At 34.9% G+C, this 18,902-nt stretch overlaps 1 protein-coding gene across 1 annotated transcript in view; it reads right to left on the bottom strand.

Moving 5' to 3' along the window:
- Positions 1–18,902, bottom strand: part of LOC107672585 (protein-methionine sulfoxide oxidase mical3a-like) — a 94,361-nt gene that overhangs the window by 73,415 nt on the left and 2,044 nt on the right. The window contains exon 2 of the mRNA XM_016465836.1: positions 1,517–1,743. The gene's annotated coding sequence lies outside the window, so the exon portion shown is untranslated. The remainder of the gene's footprint in view (positions 1–1,516; positions 1,744–18,902) is intronic.

The raw sequence follows: 18,902 nt of genomic DNA, 5'->3' as shown, positions 1-18,902 counted from the left end.
TCCTTTCAATGTAGTGAATTATTAAAATATGACAAATTTTGCTTTGTGTATGTGAAATGACTGACATCAGAATGCATATGAATACATGCAATGCCAGGATACATGCATATGAACCCCTCTCCATATATATATATATATATATATATATATATATATATACAGTATGTACAGGTGCATCTCAATAAATTAGAATGTCATGGTATACGTTATACGTATATATATATAAAATCTGTAACATTACATGTTTGTGCTTTGACCTTAGATCTTTCATATGTGATATTTGAAGATTGAAGAGTTATATATGGCTGAATCTCACAAAACCTGTCAAGAACATCTCCATGTCATAGAAAGAAAAAACTAATTGTATTATTGTATAAATTGTATAGACTGTTTGACATTATTTTATGCAAAAATGTCTGCATTCTTTATTAACAAAACAAAGATATTTTGATATTAGCAATCTTAAATTAATTATTATTTTATGATATATTGTTAAGCACATTTAAAATAATTTAATTATTTCCAATACTTTGTTGTTGTAAAAGTCACTGGTAAATAAATATAAATGATTAAAAAGAATATAACTGAATCAACATAAATTTAAAAGCAGAACCACAAACTATTTAATTTTTAATTAGTCATTTAAAATGTAATTTCCATGCTTTGACCTTGAGTTTGTATTCATAGAAGTTATTTTCAGCTCTAGCAAGAGTTAGCAGAAATTATAAAAAAAAAACATTCTCAGTATAAGTTAGTTTTTGTAAAATGACATCCAGTAAGATCAAATGCATATGATTTACAATGATTTGCAAAATTAATTGAATTATGCATTGATCACACAAACATTCATTTGTTGCATTATACCTTCTGTTTTTATTAGATTATGTACCTACAATGTATCCTGTGTATCTAAATGCAATATAATATCCTATGTTTTATTCTTTCAAATAATCAGATTCTCCTACAGTCTGCTGATACTTCATGCATCAAATGATGACTACATTCAGATTTCTCTGCAATATAACAACACTGTATCCTCCTGCATCCAGCACCACAAGGACGTTCCACATATGGATTCTCTACAGCAGAACAGGGTGACCCAGAATTTTGCTTGTATTTGGCACAGTAGGTTTGCTAATTAAAAAGAGCACAAAAGGCCCAGTCCCTCCATCACAACCGAAGAAACCGTGCTGGCAGAGAGCCGTTTTAAAAAAAGCTAATGGGAAGCATACATCCCACTGAGACTTCATCCCAGGTTATAAAAACGCAGTTACAGGGATCCACCCATAATATTCCAGCAGGGGATCCAAATGTCTCTTTGACGATCGTCTATATTTGCAGCCCTGTTTAACTAGCATCACACACCAGCACCTGCAGAATCTCATATTTAAATTAATATGTAATGATGTCATCCATCACAACAAAGCAGCCAGTAAGGATGCCTCTTATTTATTCTACAGCATGCACACTAAGCAGTACGCAGTCAAAGCAAAGAAGCCAAGTGAAGGGCACTTACTGCGATCTCTGACAGCTGCTGGGAAGAGTGTGTTTATTTTGGGTTTTCTCTCCTCTCTTTTTCTTTCTCTCTTCCTCCCCTTCTCATAACAGCAAGATACAGGCTGGACCAGTGCTGGTTGCCATAGTTACTGGAAGGGGAATGTGTTACATGACTAGGAGGGAAAGCAAAAGCAGGCGGTGGCCCCTCCTCCCTTCAATGTCACTGGTTTACAAAGAAAATCCTCCCTGCAAAGACACAATGGGCTTCTTGAGGAGGTGGGTGTGGCGATCTGAGGAAAGGCAGGGGTTAAGCTTTGACTGACTCTAGCGCCTTGCGTGTACGAAATGTACCGGCAGCAGGCTGCCAGGATACAGAAATAACACACAAGACAGTCAGGCATTCCTGCACCCTCCCAAGTGCTGCAGCTTGACCCGCCGGCCGTGAGCAGGCACTCCTGCCAAGAGGGGTTATTTAAATCAGTGATAATAAAATAAGAACAAATAAAGAAATTACTAATGATAGCACAATCATTAGTCTGTAAATCACTACAGACACTGGACAGATGCAGTGGCGTTATTCACCGGGCTAGTGGCCGAATGCGAGATTTGTGAGATATTTTATGACGCATGCAAATGTACGCAGCGCAGATATGGGAAGCAGCACACTGTAACCTGCATATGCTGCATAGCTTTGTGTAATATGTCGTGTTTGAAAACTGAGTTATATATGGGTGAATCTCACAAAACCTGTCAAGAACATGGCCAGGTTATATTTCACGTTTAAAAAAAAAAAAAGTAAGGAATAAAAATTATATTATGTTTGAAGGCCACTTTTAGGGCCAATAACTTCACCAAAAATTCTAATTTCTGTCACACAAAACTCTTTAAGAAAAAAATCTTTAATAGCAAAAACAAAAATATCTCTACTATTAATATGAATACATTAAAATGTAATATATAATACAGTACATATGATATAAAAAACACTTAATAAAAAGTATTAAAATGAATTGGCATAAATTAAAAAGCATAACACACCATTTAAAATAATTTAAACAGTCATTTTAAATATTGTAATAATGCAATTATTAATAATTAATTATGAGAATAACCATACATTAATGATGAGAAAAAAATCTCTGACAATAATGACAATTATACAAATATAAATACATTACAGTAATGAGAATTAATGTGCTTGATTGCCATGAAAATAATGTCACAATGCAAATCTTAATAATCTTAAAGATAAACTAGAATTTTATACATTAACTATTAATAAATAAACATGTAAATGTTACATGCTAAATATTATTCATATATAATTTGATATATTATTTATAATTTGATATAATTTTGGATTTTAGCGCAAAATTTTCACCCTAACGTGATTTAAAAAATAGACAGAGGTGCAGTCTCATGTCTGGTTTAGTCTGTGAGGTTTAAGTCTGGTCATCGTTTGTGTAATCTGTGTGCAGCATGGGAACTGAAAGAATAACAATTAAGAAGCCAATGATGTGCGTATCTGGTATTTTTTGTTTAGCAGTTTGTGACTGATACCATGATCTGTTCCTGTGTGGCTAAAGTAGGGCCTGTAACAACAAATCAGTGATTATTCTTTTATCAGATGATGGTAAGTGGGAGTTGTACACACACAGAAATACCTGTAGTCCATCTGAATGAGCTCTTTAACACAGAAATGTTGCCTTTTTAGCCTAAGATAACGGCAAAAGTTTCTTGCCACTGTTTGAGTGAATTCTACACAGGACAAAATGCCAAAAAACAGGCACATAGATGAAGTTAATGTGCTGCAATTACATGATAAGAAACAGCCACAGATTTGTGGTAATTTTACAGGCAGGAAAACTGAACTGCGGTCAGAAAGCAGAGCTGTTAAAGTCATTTAAATGCCTTGCTGAAAACAGAAGAAAAGACATTACACACTGTGGAACTGTTCGCTTCACACTTGGTTTGAAAAAGCTTGAGTGTGTTTGTAGGAAGTGGCTTTTTGACTACACAGTTTTGGGACCATTGTGGGTTCTGATCGGTCCAGGGTTGTGAAAAAGTAAGGACGTATTGTATTCCAAATACAGTGCGAGATCCAGATCACCCTGTCAGGATTTAATATTGATTTATATGATTGATTTATTTGAGTACTCACCAAATAAATAAATGCATGATTTATTTGAGTTTAAATTATTTATAATGTTGGAAAAATGTGAAAAGAGACCATAGATAGATACGAGAGACTAGTTAATTCAGTTAGTTGTTTGGGACTATATGGTCATTATACAAAATATCTGCCAAAACTAGCCAATCAGAATCAAGTATTCTAGAATTCCATAATAAATGAAGCTACTGAAGTCGACTTAAGTTGGTAAACTTCATTAAATAGTGCTTGGTATGCGGGTACATGGAACCAGTCATTCCTAAACGTGATTTGATGGAAGTAAATGAGGCCATTAACTTATCGCTCCACATAAGTGCATGTGGTTAGGATAATTATCATTCCAACATACCCGTACATTTCACTCTTCATAAAACACAGTGGACTTTTTGCCTGAAATATATGCAACTATTTAAGTACACTGTAAAAAAATACGTGTAATTTTAACTGTAAAATTTTGTAAAAACGCTACGGAAAAAAACTGTTAACAGTAAGTTCCCGTACTATATACAGGGAAAAACTGTAAAATATCTAACCAGACATTTCATGTAATTGTACAGTAAAATGCTGTTCATTTTACAGTTTTTAGAAGTAAAAATAACAAATAAATGTATAATTTACAGTCAAAAACTGTAAACTGATATTCCCAGAATTCCCTGCGTGACACTCCACATTTGAAAGTATTTTGTTTAAATAATCATGTTTTTTTAAATAATTTTTGTTATTAGTTATGTATATTTGGGCTTTATGTTACATCTTCTGTTGTTTAATAAAAGTTTAATGCATTATTTAAGTATCATGTGTGTTACCATGATGGTGTTTTGTGTTTACATGAGTGACTCTGTGCACCTTCTATATATTAGTATTTACTTCTGCTTGTGGTGAAGCTACTTGTGATGAGCTTTGATTCTTCATGTGGCTTTCTCTTTTACCACCTGCATTATTATGGTGGTTGTCAGTATGTTAAAGGTACAAAACAGATTTTAATAGCAGTGTGCATTGTTGAATTTACTGGTTTCCATTCAAATTTTCTTGTTTGTAAATTACAGTTTTATACTGTAAAATTTGCAGGTTTTGGCCGTAAATGTGTTTACAGTTTTTCTGTATTTTTTACAAAAGTATTCTGGCAACCACAGCTGCCAAAATTATTTTGTAAAAACTACAGAATGTTTTTTAATCGCAAAAGAGATTAGGTAAAAAGTGATTCAAAAGGGTGAAAAACAATTTAATCCAGTCAAATCCACCTAAAATATACACTTTTCAAAACGTATTTTGTTTAATTAACTTTATTTTGTGAAAATTACCAGCTGTACATTATCCAATTGTTAGATTACTACCAAATGAATAAATAAATATATAAACAAATAAATGTTGATTTGACTTTAAATTGTTTTACTATATGCAGAAAAAAATATCTGTGTATGTCACTACCATCACTGATGTCCTTCTGTCTTTCTGTGTCCAACTGAATCAGAGAAGATGTCCAAAGCAGTGTCTCCTGTTTCAAGCATTATGTGTTGACTTCTGTCCCACTACTCTAAAGACATTGGCCAGGTTTGTCTCAGCCATGAATAAAAAATACAGAACCTGTCAACACCATTAGACTACTATTTCTCTGGCAGACAGCAATGGGCAAAAGGTTAAGAAAATAATGCATTAAAGGGTTAGCTCTCGGATTTCATCAAAAATATCTTAATTTGTGTTCCCGAAGATTTATGAAGGTCTTACGGGATTGGAACGACATGAGGGTGAGTAATTAATGACAGAATTTTCATTTTTGGGTGAAACAACCCTTTAATATATTCATATTACTGCCTCCAGATTATTGTTTGTTATCTGTGATTGGCAAAAAAATATCAAAATACAGTAAAGAAATTGACAACCTTTTAGACAAATTCATACAGTAAAATTATATGTCTTATGTCTATCTGTATATGACATTTTTGGAATTTTATATTGTTTATTGCTACTGATAGAATAGAAGAAAAATATAACGGCTTCCACAAAAATATTAAGCATCACAACTGTGTTTAACATTGATAATAACAACAAATGTGTCTTGAGCAGCAAAGGATAACTATTTTGAGGGATCACCAGAAATATGTTACATTAGATTACTCAGATTACACTGGATATCATTTAGAATGATCATTAACATGAATAAAGTCACTTTTAAACAAAGAAAATCGATAATGAATAAAAAAAAGACCCATGAAGCAACACATAAATATTTGTCATCCATGCAAATCTATAAAACCTGCACACATTAAACACATATTTGTTTTCTTTCTCCAAGAATGAGCAATAGTAACAGTAACCACAAGGAAACCTCTCACGCTGAGAAAACACAATAGGTTGCAATGAACCTGCTTAACCTCTTTGTTCGCTCTCTGTCCTCCACACCATGCATCACTCCTCATTAGACTAAATCTCCTGCTTTAAAAGGTCACAGTCGAGATGACCTTGCACTTGCCTCAATTTAGCGCATACTCATATTGCAATGCACACTTTTTGTCCTTCTTGAAGTAAGCAGTGCATCAGTGTGTGTGTGTGTCTAAGTGCCTTTCTCTGCCTTTTCTCACACTCAAGGCTGCATTATGTTTAACAGTCTGTGACTCATGATGGTGCATGTTAAAGTCACCGCACTCATCATCACGGCTCCCATTTACGAGACTGTTTATTGAATGGTGGGTGGGGCTGGATACATACATCAAACTAACCGAGCAGAACGTTGGACCTGTCAAGCCTCAGATCAGTGCACTTCAGAGAGACAATGACAATATCTACCAACATCATACTGTATATAAAATGTATTTGAACACTTAGTGTATTATCATTACATAATAAAATAATAGAATAAGTTACTTTAAAGAAATATAACACAAACTGAAAAACAATTCACAAAATGAACTTTGTTAGGTTTCAAAATATAAAGTAAGAGATATATTGTTCAAAATGGAGACAATAAGTCTTGGATGCTTTTTACCTGGCAAACTTTGTGGAACATGTTCATATGTTAACATGATGAACTAGACCGGTGGTTATTCTGCAGTGGCATCTGTGTGAACTTGAGAGGAACTGACTCCTTATATAAAAAATCTCTCAAGACCAATTGCTTAAAAATAATAGAAAAAATTATGGGAAAGCTCTAGCATAATTTGTTTAATATTTTGCATCTAATGCAAGGTTTCCCAAACTTGGGTTCGTAAGGTAACTGCAGGAAATGTGGGAGTTGATCAAACCAATAATTAAGTCAAGACAACCCATGCGAATAGGGTAAAAAAAAATAAAAAAAATAATAGATATCACCATACTTCTCCAGTTAACTGATTAAATTAAGAATTGCAAACATTTTTTTTTGTTTCACAAGTTTTCCTTAAATTTTTGTCTAAATAGGGAAATGTGACAATATCTAATTAAATATGCACTAATTTTCATACATTTTCAGAGCAGAAATCTGAACATTGGATAAATCCAGGCAGGTTCAAAAGTTATGATTAATTTTACTGACATATTACAGTCATGGGGTTTTTCATCTTTTTTCATCACGCCATGAATCAGAAATACGGTCAACAGCCAGAAAAAAATAAACTATCAAATCAGGCAAATTATATATGAATGTAGCCCTCTGTAAAAACCTTCAGAATATAGATAGGAATAAAACTGTAAAGTTTGATGAATGTACAGTAAGTAAGAAGATTTCTGGCCTAATGCATGAGAAAAAAAAAGTAATTTTGAGAAAACTGACTTCAAGATGTATTGTAATTGACATCTACAGACACAAACAGATAGAAATGCAATAAATTAAACATTGAAAAGTGTATTTTGGATGTTTTTTCCACTAGTCTGAAACAACACATTATGAAAAGCCAAATAGCTCAAAATCTCCAAATTGACCAGCGCATGATAAAACAATGTTTTTTGCCTGTATAGTGTCTTGTCTTGTCAAAATTAAAATAAATAATTCTCAAATAAAAATAATCAAAATAAAACACTTATTTGTTTGCCTGCATGACATGTGACCATTAACCTACATAAGAGAACTGTGAACATGCAAGTGTGTTGTTAAATTATTACTAACGTAAAATCTCAGGGTGTACTTCAAGAAAATATTTTAAGTCAAGGGCTTTGAAAAAAGTGACAGTCAGAGGAAGAAGTTTAATGAATGAAAAACTACTCATTTAGGATGCAATACAATCAATGAAACATTTTCAAAAAGATCCAAATTAAGGATAACTCTGGTATGATTCAGCGTGCATATCACATTTAATACCAGTCAAAATGTCCAAGAGATCTGTTATAAGCAACACTAATCTGAGTGAACATACAACATGAAAATTTAATTTCCTCTGATGAAATCCACCAAAGAACCTGCACAAAGATCTCCCAATTGGGTTCAGAACAGTACAGACCGCTCATCTCCACTCACCTCCTGCCCTGCTTGTGGCCAGACTTTGGGACAGATCATCATTACAGTCTGTGGATTTCTGCATACAGGATATATACACTACCGGTCAAAATTTTGGGATCAGTAAGACTTGTAATGTTTTTTAAAGAAGTCTCTTATGCTCATCAAGGCTGCATTTATTTGATAAAAAATACAGAAAAAAACGGTAATCTTGCAAAATGTTATTACGAAATAAAATAATGGCGACTGGAGTAATGATGCTGAAAATTCAGCTTTGCATCACAGGAATAAATTAGATTTTAACGTATATTAAAATATAAAAATGTTATTTTACATCATAATAATATTTCACAATATTATGTTTTTTTCCTGTATTTTTGATCAAATAAATGCAGCCTTGATGAGCATAAGAAACTCCTGTAAAAAACATTAAAAATCGTTCTGATCCCAAACTTTTGACCGGTAGTGTATCTGTCATATTTATATATATGGATATGTCCTCCTAAACACTGCCCCAGAGTTCCTTGAAACTGAACATCACTGCAAACGTTTTTGGGCCAGCCAAAGAAATGTAATACTCTCTTTCCTCAGACATATTATAATGTCCTCAAGCTGATAATTAATTTAACCACATTTTTCTAGGACAGAGCAGTTCCTAAAGTATTCTAGAGGAGATTTCAAGGTTCCCAGGGGCTGTGCATGGGTCAAATGTCATTACTTATAAGTTACTGCCCTACATCAGATTCAGAGAGTATAAATAGTAACACTGAAACTGAAAGTCTTTCTGTTATGTTTACTGTAACAACAAATGAGCCGTTTCATTCGGATCACATGCTGTAAGACATGTGGGACTGGTTAGTATTGATCAGGGTGGGTCAGTCTATAAGACTGCGAGGACAGGAACTGATTTAAAGTCGGTTGCATCATGGTTGCAGACCAATGTCAGATTGGCAGAAATGTCCTGCTAAAATCTGGGCTCACAAAGACTTACAGTCAATCAAGTCATCAATCTGTAATTTAGTTTCTAAACAGAGAGTCTACCAACCAACTAAATATCTAGCGTAGCGTTAGTTCTGGCAGGTCACGTTAGTCAAGCTCGCATCAGCTGACTCTCAGCTGATCCCCATCAACCTATGGGAATACGACACCTATCTAAGCATTCATATATAAGGTCCCTCAGTATTATCAGCAGTTTTCGCATTGCTCAGTAGCTAATTACCCTCCTCCATCCCCAGCTCCTCCTCTGTCAGTCAGGATTCAGCCTTCTAATTCTCCTTTGAATCAGACTAATTCTAAAATGTGTACATAAAATTATTGAACTTTAACGATATCTGCAATACATTTATGTTGGTTCTGTTCTGTTTACCCTGGATCGCTGCTCTTCCTGCTCTCATCCATGCTAGGCTGCATGGATGCGCAGGGAGTTCTTGCCCAGAACAGAACCATACCGCCAATCCAAACTGTATGCTAATTGTCAATCATCTTTGACGATAGTGGTCCTGACAGAAACTATGATAGATCATAAGGAACTAGCAGATTTTGAGTAAATAAATATAATACAAATTACAATACAGTATTTTATCTTTAAATTATATATTTAATTTAGTTTTACTAGACACCTTGAAATTTATATATACAACATAGCACAGGATCTCAAACCGTTCATTTAGAAAACATATTGCTTTATTTCGATGCAAAATGTGTTGCATAGCACAGTCACTTATGCTCTGTCAGAACACATGCTATAATCGGATGGATCATTGCTTTGTGTGGCCAACCGAAATGATGATTTATGTCATGCCTATGCAAGCACAAACACATATTTGCCTGTATTCTGATGCAAATGGAATTTCTTAAATAATGGCCCTCTTGGGAATGTGTTCTTTATTTGATCATTCACAGCATTCACAATGCACTTCAATTCACTGCTGAATGATTTGAGACTCTCTCACCCTCTCATCCACCCTCCCAGTAGCCAGCATTCCCCTCTGTCTCTTGATTCACTCTTACATAAATAGTACACTGTCAATCGCTGTCACTCAATTTCAACACAAGCGGTATTTTATAGAGCCTTAATTGCTACTCAGCCATCAAATGTTACAAAATGACCCTTAATCACAGTTCATGGTGAAGTCAAGTAGTCTATATGAAAGTTACAGCTAGCTTGCAAACACTTTGCTCATTTTTTTGTAAACAAGTCACAGGGTTAATAATATAATATAATTAATGCAATGCAAAAATGCAATGTGAAATGCAAGAGCAACGAAGAAATATGTCCATCTAGTGTGTGTTTACATAGAAAAGCAATGGAAAAGAAGCACAGTGAAATACAAAAATACGTTCTGTGTAAATGGCCCCTTTCAGAATATAACTGCACATTCCATTACTCAGGTCAAAGTTTATTCATCAGATGCACAACAGGCAAATCAAGCATGCAGAAATAATTGCAAACATAGAAATGTACTTGATTATAGTATAAAATTATGATAACATCATGTATAAACTCAAGAAACATATAAGTTCTTATATGTGACTTATACATCACACTGTAAAGTTGTACATGCAGTGTTCTACTGTACACAATCTCCACATCAACACCCACTAACACACACTGCAGCTGTTCAAATATTGTGACATGTGATCTCAACTGGACACAAAGGTCCTTTTTAACCAAGAATTGAGGGACAAAAGGGAGAGAGGAGAGGACAAGTCCACCATTAGACTGTCCTCTATCTTGGCAGAGAATAGAAAGCATTGTGCAGCATGCAGCACAGCAGTACACTAAAGTTAGACAGACACACAAACAAACTGCTCTCCATCCAACCGCACAGGATTACACACATAACCGAGCTCAACACACACGCCATGACATCAGTGCATCATAGGGAATGCTGGGACACACCCTTTGTTTCAGATGTTCAGCTGTTTGTTTGATAGAGAAACAAAGGTATTTTCAGATGAAGCCATTCCCTACCAGTGACACATATTAAGACATACTGTTTGCTAGCAATGTTTACAACCAAGAATGTCTTTCCTTAAAGAAACAGTTCACCTAAAACTGAGCATTTGCTGAAAATGTACTCAGCATCGGGTCATCCAAGATGTAGATGAATTTCTTCACTGAAACAGATTTTGGAGAAATTTATCATTACATCACTTTCTCACCAATGGATCTTCAGCAGTGAATGGGTGCAAACAGCTGATAAAAACATCACAATAATCCACAAGTAATCCACACGACTCCTGTCCATCAATTAATGACTTATGAAGTAAAAAGCTGTGTTTTTGTAATAAACCAATCCATCATTAAGATGTTTGTAACTTCAAATCATTGCTTCCAGCTAAAATACGAGTCCTCTAACCATAACATTAAATTTGCCTTGATGGATTTGTTAATTACAAACATGCATCTTTTCATTTCACAAGATGTTGAAGTCGTGAGATGGACTGGGGTCATGTGGATTACTTGTGGATTATTGTGTTGTTTTTATCAGCTGTTTAGACTCTCATTCTGACGGCACCCATTCACTGCAGAGGATCAATTGGTGAGTAAGTGATGTATTGCTACATTTCTCCTAATCTGTTTTTGATGAACAAACAAACTGATCTACATCTTGGATGGCCTGAGGGTGACCAAATTTTCATTTTTGGGTGAACTATTCCTTTAAAAGATTTGTATTTATTATTATTATTATTATTATTATTACATAAGATCCCTAGTTTTTTTAATGAACATATGACCATGTATTTATGTATATATGTATATTACATACATACTGTTTATTTAATTAATTAATTTTAATTATATTTAATTTTAAACTATTTTAAAAATTGAATAACAGTTGATATATTTGGTCTAAAAATGTATCTTTTGGGCAGTTCCATCAAATAATGAGCCAAAAAAAAGGATTCCTTCCATTTAATTAATCACACTGGTCAAGGTCAAATAAAGTGCACTGCATTGTGGGATACAGCATTCTGTGCAATGTGCTCTGTTGTATATTTTATATATAATTACATAGCTTTTTATTAGGCCATGATACAACTGCAGCCTTTACATAGTGTGCATGGAGTGAAACCCACATAAAAATAACCATGACACACCACTACAAGGTCAACAGAGGCAAGTGTGCCAGTTGTTTCGAGCTGTGACACACCACCTCAAAATATTACGTTGACATGCTAATGAACACAACAAACCTACACACATGCAACAGTTTTAATGAAGCAATTCGCTTTCAAACATTCCTTTAGACCTCGGATACAGTATGTGAATTAGAGACGATTACTTCCAAATGGATTCAATTTGGAAAATTAAAAGCAGATTTGAACGGGCTATACATGTTATGCTACAGTAACATGAAAAAAAAAATGATGTCATGATCGAAATACGCACGATAAACAGATATGAGTCATGACATCCAGCTATAAGGAGACATTAAAATGTCATTCCTGATTTTGTTAATAACTCTGAGATTTAACAGAGGACAGATCTCTCGTTATGGGATCATAATATTATTCAAACAATTTTTGATGTCTCAAACACTATAAAAAGACTGGAGCAATATGCGCAAACAGTGATCTAGTTGGCTAAAACATTTGGCTGAAGAAACTGACATTTTTAAATAAGTGTCTGTTTATTATAAAAGACAATTGTTCTTTTCACAGAGTGTTACAACCAACTGTTGGAATGTTTACAACTTGATGTTTTCTAAGGAAATGTATTTATTTATTTATAGACAGACAGACAGATAGACAGATAGACAGATAGATAGATAGATAGATAGATAGATAGATAGATATCCCTGTCCAAACAACTCACAGCCTCGTCAGGACAACCAAATGATTCCGCACACATAGTACATCTATCTTTCTAATGTGAGCAATCATGGATTAAAGATGGGATTTTTTTAGTTCCCATGTTTTACAGTAATCCAATTAGAATCTTTGTAAAGATCCCAGACACAGACTTGCTGTATGGAATGCTCAGTGCTGAATTAGTGTTAGATGCAATTTTCATGAAGCTATATTTCCTCAAGTGTATGAGAGGACACTTTTCATTTGCATTCTTTATACTGTATAATGGCAGACTTACATTTACATTTTCATTTTACATTTTCATTTTCAAACATACAGTAAATTGTAGCGTGCAACCCATCTGTAATGTGACACACTGTAGGGCGGGACCTTATTTTATTGATCAGGAATTTGTGGGATGGTGAAAAGTGGAGTGATTTTTGCCAGAATGCGAGTTTGCTAAAAGCAAACAAATAAACAAACAACAACAACAAAACCTAAATAGCTATTTGTCTGCTTGTTTAACATGTTTAAGTAACTTACAGGGTTGATGGCAACAGAAAAGAAATGGTGTTTCAGAGGAAGAGCAAGCATATTATATTCTGAATGATTATGAAGCCAAACATTTTTATTATGCATGAATAATTTAAGTTCACCCAAAAATGAAATTACTCATCATTTACTCACCATATGCGCCACACACACACACACACACACACACACACACACACACAGCTATTTTGTTCATATAATGAATTTGACCCCATTGACTTTCATTGTACTGACAAAAAAATAAAAATGAACAATAAATTACCATCACCTGCCTGCATGCCACTGGAATCCTTCATCATTTGATCTTATTGTACTTTGCATGACTGCTGATACTTAGCATGATACAGTATGTAAAGATGTCTGGGTGGAGTGGCTCTGGTATCCCGACATGTACAGTATGTGGGTGGAGAGTGGAGATTGTGTATCTATTCAAGCCAGGACCCTTCTTAATAATCTGTGTTTGCACTCCACCAAGGAATGTATTGCATAAAGCACAAGTGCATACATGCGTGCATACTGTATATAAAAGTAAGACTGGTTCGATAATGCAGAGAACACACACATGTGAAATGTGATCTTGGTGGGATTGTAGGAGAACAACTGTTGAACAAATTGGCTGCCTGTAGCTCCAGTCCTGCCCTTTCTGCTATACCAATTACAAAACTCTTTTAAAACTCTGTTTTAAGATACAAAATACCTTTCAGTATGTACTCAGATGAGAAGGATCTGGCTGCAGACATGCACTTGCACTCTCAGACACCTGCGCATCCGCAAGTCACTTGCAATTTTTTTTTTATTTTTAAATTGTATTTTATTTAACATTTTTTTGAATCTCTCAACATTTTACAAAAGTAGCCAGGTGGTGAAGACAAGAAAAAAGAAACAAAATTACAATGTCACTTGCAATCGCCACCTGCACTCTCTGCTACCTGTGACATCACTTGCAATCGACACAAATCATGCGCATTGCCAATGGAGACAAGATGTTATCGAATATCGAATTTGATCTTTTAATAGCACTATCTTAATACATTAAGCCATATTAAGCGTTTATGGTTTAACGAGCTTAATGAGAGACTTTGCGCATTGCATTTATATTCAGCTGTTCTGTGGCCACGGATTTTGTCCTACAGGTGACTTGAAGGACCTGTACGTTATGGTACAATTTGTTTTTTAACGTTTAACCAACACAACATCTTGTCTCCGATTTGTGTCGATTGCAAGTGACGTCACTTGCGGAAGTGCAGGTGTCTGAGAGTGCAAGTGCATGTCTGCAGCCAGACGCTATTGACTAAGGCACTCAGGATAATGATTTATGAGTTAATGGCCATGCATTAAGTAGAATGTAGTCATTAGCTCGTAAAGACTACAGAATTTGATCACACTCTATGTTTTTGATTCAGTTAAAGAACCAGCTCATACGAGCCATTCATTTCGGAATCAGACTACATTGTTGCTGATTTATGCTTCTGATTGACTTAAAAGAACCGGCTCATGAAGAATCCTTCGTTCCTGAATCAGACTACACTGGTTGCGCTGTATGTTTTTGAATCACTAAAAAGAACCAGCTCACATGAGTCATTTGTTCTTAAATAGAACTACACTCCTTGACAACTCATCAGAAAGACATTTCTTGTCATTATTTTGCAGTACCCAGTGTCTGTTAAAGCGCACAGTATACTAAATATACACTCCACTGAAAATAAATTGGTGTAGAAATAATTTTTAGTCCGAATTGCTAGTAAATTTAACAATTAAATATCAAAATATAAATAAACTTGTTCACTTGTATGCAATTATGATAAAAGTGTCTCTCAAATATTTCCCTTTAAGATACTAAATCCACCTTCACCCGACCTTACCTTAAGGTGATGCCAACATGACTCACTACTCTCCGTTACGTGCCAAAACAAAGTCAAGGGTATGTCAACCTCACAAATTCCTGAGAGTAATTTTACGGTGGAAAAAAAAAGCACAGGCATTTAGTATCTCATAACACTATGGGCTCATGCTGTACACACAGAGTGAGCCAGCAAATGAGGCTGACAGCCCACAGCACTGGGTCTGGAGTTGTCTTTGGCTGAGAAAGTGCCCACTGTCTAACGCTTTCAGTGGTGGAAGTAAGTTTCTGGCCCAGACTCACAACAGCTATCCAATGCCACTTGACTACACACAAGTCATGTGTGGTAATAAAAGGCAGTAAAAAGGTGGAAAAAACACATAAGCATTTTAGTGCTTTTGAAAGAAGTCTCTTATGCTCACCAAGGCTGCATTTATTTTTTAAAGTGAATACGTGATGCCACAGGTAGCCAGTGAAGATCATGCAGTAGAGGAGTAATGTGAGCAGAACGCCTGGTGGAGGTGAGAACTCTTGCTGCTGAGTTTTGAACATACTGTAACCTTGCAATAAGTTTTGTAGGCAGACCAAGAAATAGAGCATTGCAATAATCCAGACGTGATGTGATTAATGCATGAATTAAGATTTCAGCATCAGCTAGAGTTAGAGAAGATCGAAGACGTGCAATATTACGAAGATGGAAAAAAGAGGTTTTAACAACAGAAGAAATATGAGAGGCAAAAGATAGAGATGTATAATTTTATCAACCATATATAATTAATATATAATAAATAATTTTATCAACCATAACTCCAGTCTTCAGTGTCACATCATCCTTCAGAAATCAGTCTAATATGCTGAATGTGCTCAAGAAATAGTTTTTATTATTATAACAGTTCAAACAGTTGTGCTGCTTAATATTTTTGTGGAAACTGCTCATTTTGTTTCAGGATTCTTTGATGTATTGAGTTCAAGAAGAACATCATTTATTTATGAATATCTTTATCAAATATTTTATAAATAGATTTTTTTTTTTGTGACAGTGTAAATGTCTTTTTGCATTTTAATGCATCTTTGCTGAATAAAAGTCTTTTCAATGGCTAAACATGTCAAATAAAGCTAAACTGTCACACTGACAGCAATTTTCAGCAACATAGCAAGCAGAAGTCATTCATTTTCTTTGAGGGTTGGCAATTTAATGCCGTCTGAATGTCCCTTTACATAACCAAGTGCAAAAACAAACATTATTGATTGGGGTCGGGAACAAGGCTTATTCTGGATTGCATTAAACCACCTTAAACAAATATTGTGTCTACTTTAAGCCAGTCTAAATCTTTTCCACAGATGATCTGCTTACACACAATTTTTGTTTTTCATCATCATAACCAGACAAAACCTTTCCAACCCTATGAGACTGGAAGACTTGGACCATATTAAACTGTCCCTCTCCAAAGCTGTCTGATTCAGAGCTGTAGCAGTGGATAAGTGGCCTCAGCCGCAGAGACACAACCAAGCCAGTGATTCACAATCATTCACTACAGACAAAAAATGGCCCTGAATTGGGTCCATGTGGGCCGTAGGGCTTTGCACTGGCATCTGAAGCTGACCCACAGACAAAGGAATCGGCCTCATGGAATGATTAATGCTTCTGTGTTGTGGAGGATATGGCCACAGATGGGGTTACAGCAGGGTAATTGGGGGGTTTGTGAGAATGAGTGCTGATGCAAAGAAAGGCCTGTAGGCAAGGAAATAATATGTCTATCTGGTTAGTGCAGGGATGAGGATGAAATATGAATTGTCCACGTCAACAGGCAATCTGAAAAAGCAGCCTTACACAGTTAAGTCCCATCTGTGTTGACAATCAAAACATAAATCTGAAAACTGCATAGTGTCACACACAGCAAACCAGAAACAAATGGAATGAAACTGTTCTCTTTATAGGCTATAAATTATAACCTATAGCATTTATATAACATGTAAATTACATTAGAGCGTTAACACACATAGACCTCCACAATTAATTATTACTATGAACTTTATCTTTTTTTTATTCTAAAATTGTCAGATTTTAAATGCATTTAATTATGAAGGAAAAAAATAATAATAACAATTCAGTTTAGACTGTTGCTGGTGTATATGCTTTTGATTTACTAAAAAGAACCAGCTCACGAAGAGTAATTCATTCAGGAATCAGACTACACTGGTTGCACTGTTTGTTTTTGAATCACCAAAAGAACCAGAGTCATTCGTTTGGGAATCCGAGTACATTGTTGCTGATTTCTGCTTTTGAATGACTTTAAAGAACCAGCTCATGAAGAATCATTTGTTCAGGAATCAGGCTACACTGGTTACACTGTATGTTTTTGATTCACTAAATGGAACCGGCTCATAAGAATGATTTGCTCGTGAATCAGACTACACTGGTAGTGCTGTATGTTTTTGAATCTCTAAAAAGAACCAGCTCATATGAATTATGTTTGTGAATCAAGCTACAGTGGTTGCATGTTGTTTTTATGTGAAGTCCACAACTCAACAGAAACACCTTTCTTGACATTATTTCGAGATACCCAGTTTAAAAAAAAAAATCTTATACAATAGAGGCAATAAACTCACATTCACAACTCTGGTAATATTTGATTTATTTTTCTAAGACCCTGAAAATTCAAGCGGTGCAGGAAACACTAATGGATAGAATATAGTGATTATTCTCTGATATGATATGTGACCTTGGACCACAAAACCAGTCATAAGGGTCAATTTTTCGAAATTTAGATTTATACAACATCTGAAAGCTGAATAAATGTTCTTTCCATTGATGTATGGTTTGTTAGGATAGGACAATATTTGGCTGAGATACAACTATTTGAACATCTTGAATCTGAGGGTGCAAAAAAAAATCTAAGTATTGAGAAAATCGCTTTTAAAGCTGTCCAAATTAAGTTCTTAGCAATGCATATTACTAATCAAAAATTAAGTTTTGATATATTTACAGTAGGAAATTTACAAAATATATTCATGGAACATGATCTTTACCTAATGTCCTAATGATTTTTGGCATAAAAGAAAAAAAATAAATAAATTTTGACCCATACAATGTATTTTTGGCTATTGCTACAAACATACCTCAGCGACTTAAGACTGGTTTTGTGGTCCAGGGTCACATATGTCTTTGATGTTGTTCAATAACAACTTGATGTTTCTGGATACTCACAAAAACCGTCACTCTTCCATCTTGTTTTGATCTTGCTGACACCGCCCATTTAAAGTATCGAGCATGTGGCTTCTGGGAATGTGGGTCATTCGGTTTAGGATGAGATTCTCTCCTCTCATCCACAGTGACTTCTCATTAGTCATTACAGCAAGTTGTGAGTTGTTGATGCTAATAGCATATGCAGATTTATGTCGGATGACCCATAAGACGCCTGTGTAAACAGCCACCCTCCCTTTAGTGTCTCACACCCCCCACTGAGACCCTCCATATGGTCTCTGTCCTGGGAAACGCCCACACAATAATGAACAATCATCAAGATATTATGGGACTATGGGAGTGAAATAATGGCTAATTTTCTATGTCTCATAGGTTTTCTTTGGTATAAATGGTTTGGCAGCTGTGTGTCCCGTCTTTGTAATGATTTGTGATGATT

Source organism: Sinocyclocheilus anshuiensis, unplaced genomic scaffold (genome assembly GCF_001515605.1).
Source record: "Sinocyclocheilus anshuiensis isolate Anshui unplaced genomic scaffold, SAMN03320099.WGS_v1.1 scaffold28, whole genome shotgun sequence".
Classification (NCBI taxonomy): Eukaryota; Metazoa; Chordata; class Actinopteri; order Cypriniformes; family Cyprinidae; genus Sinocyclocheilus; species Sinocyclocheilus anshuiensis.
This window is presented reverse-complemented; position numbering and strand designations above follow the sequence as displayed.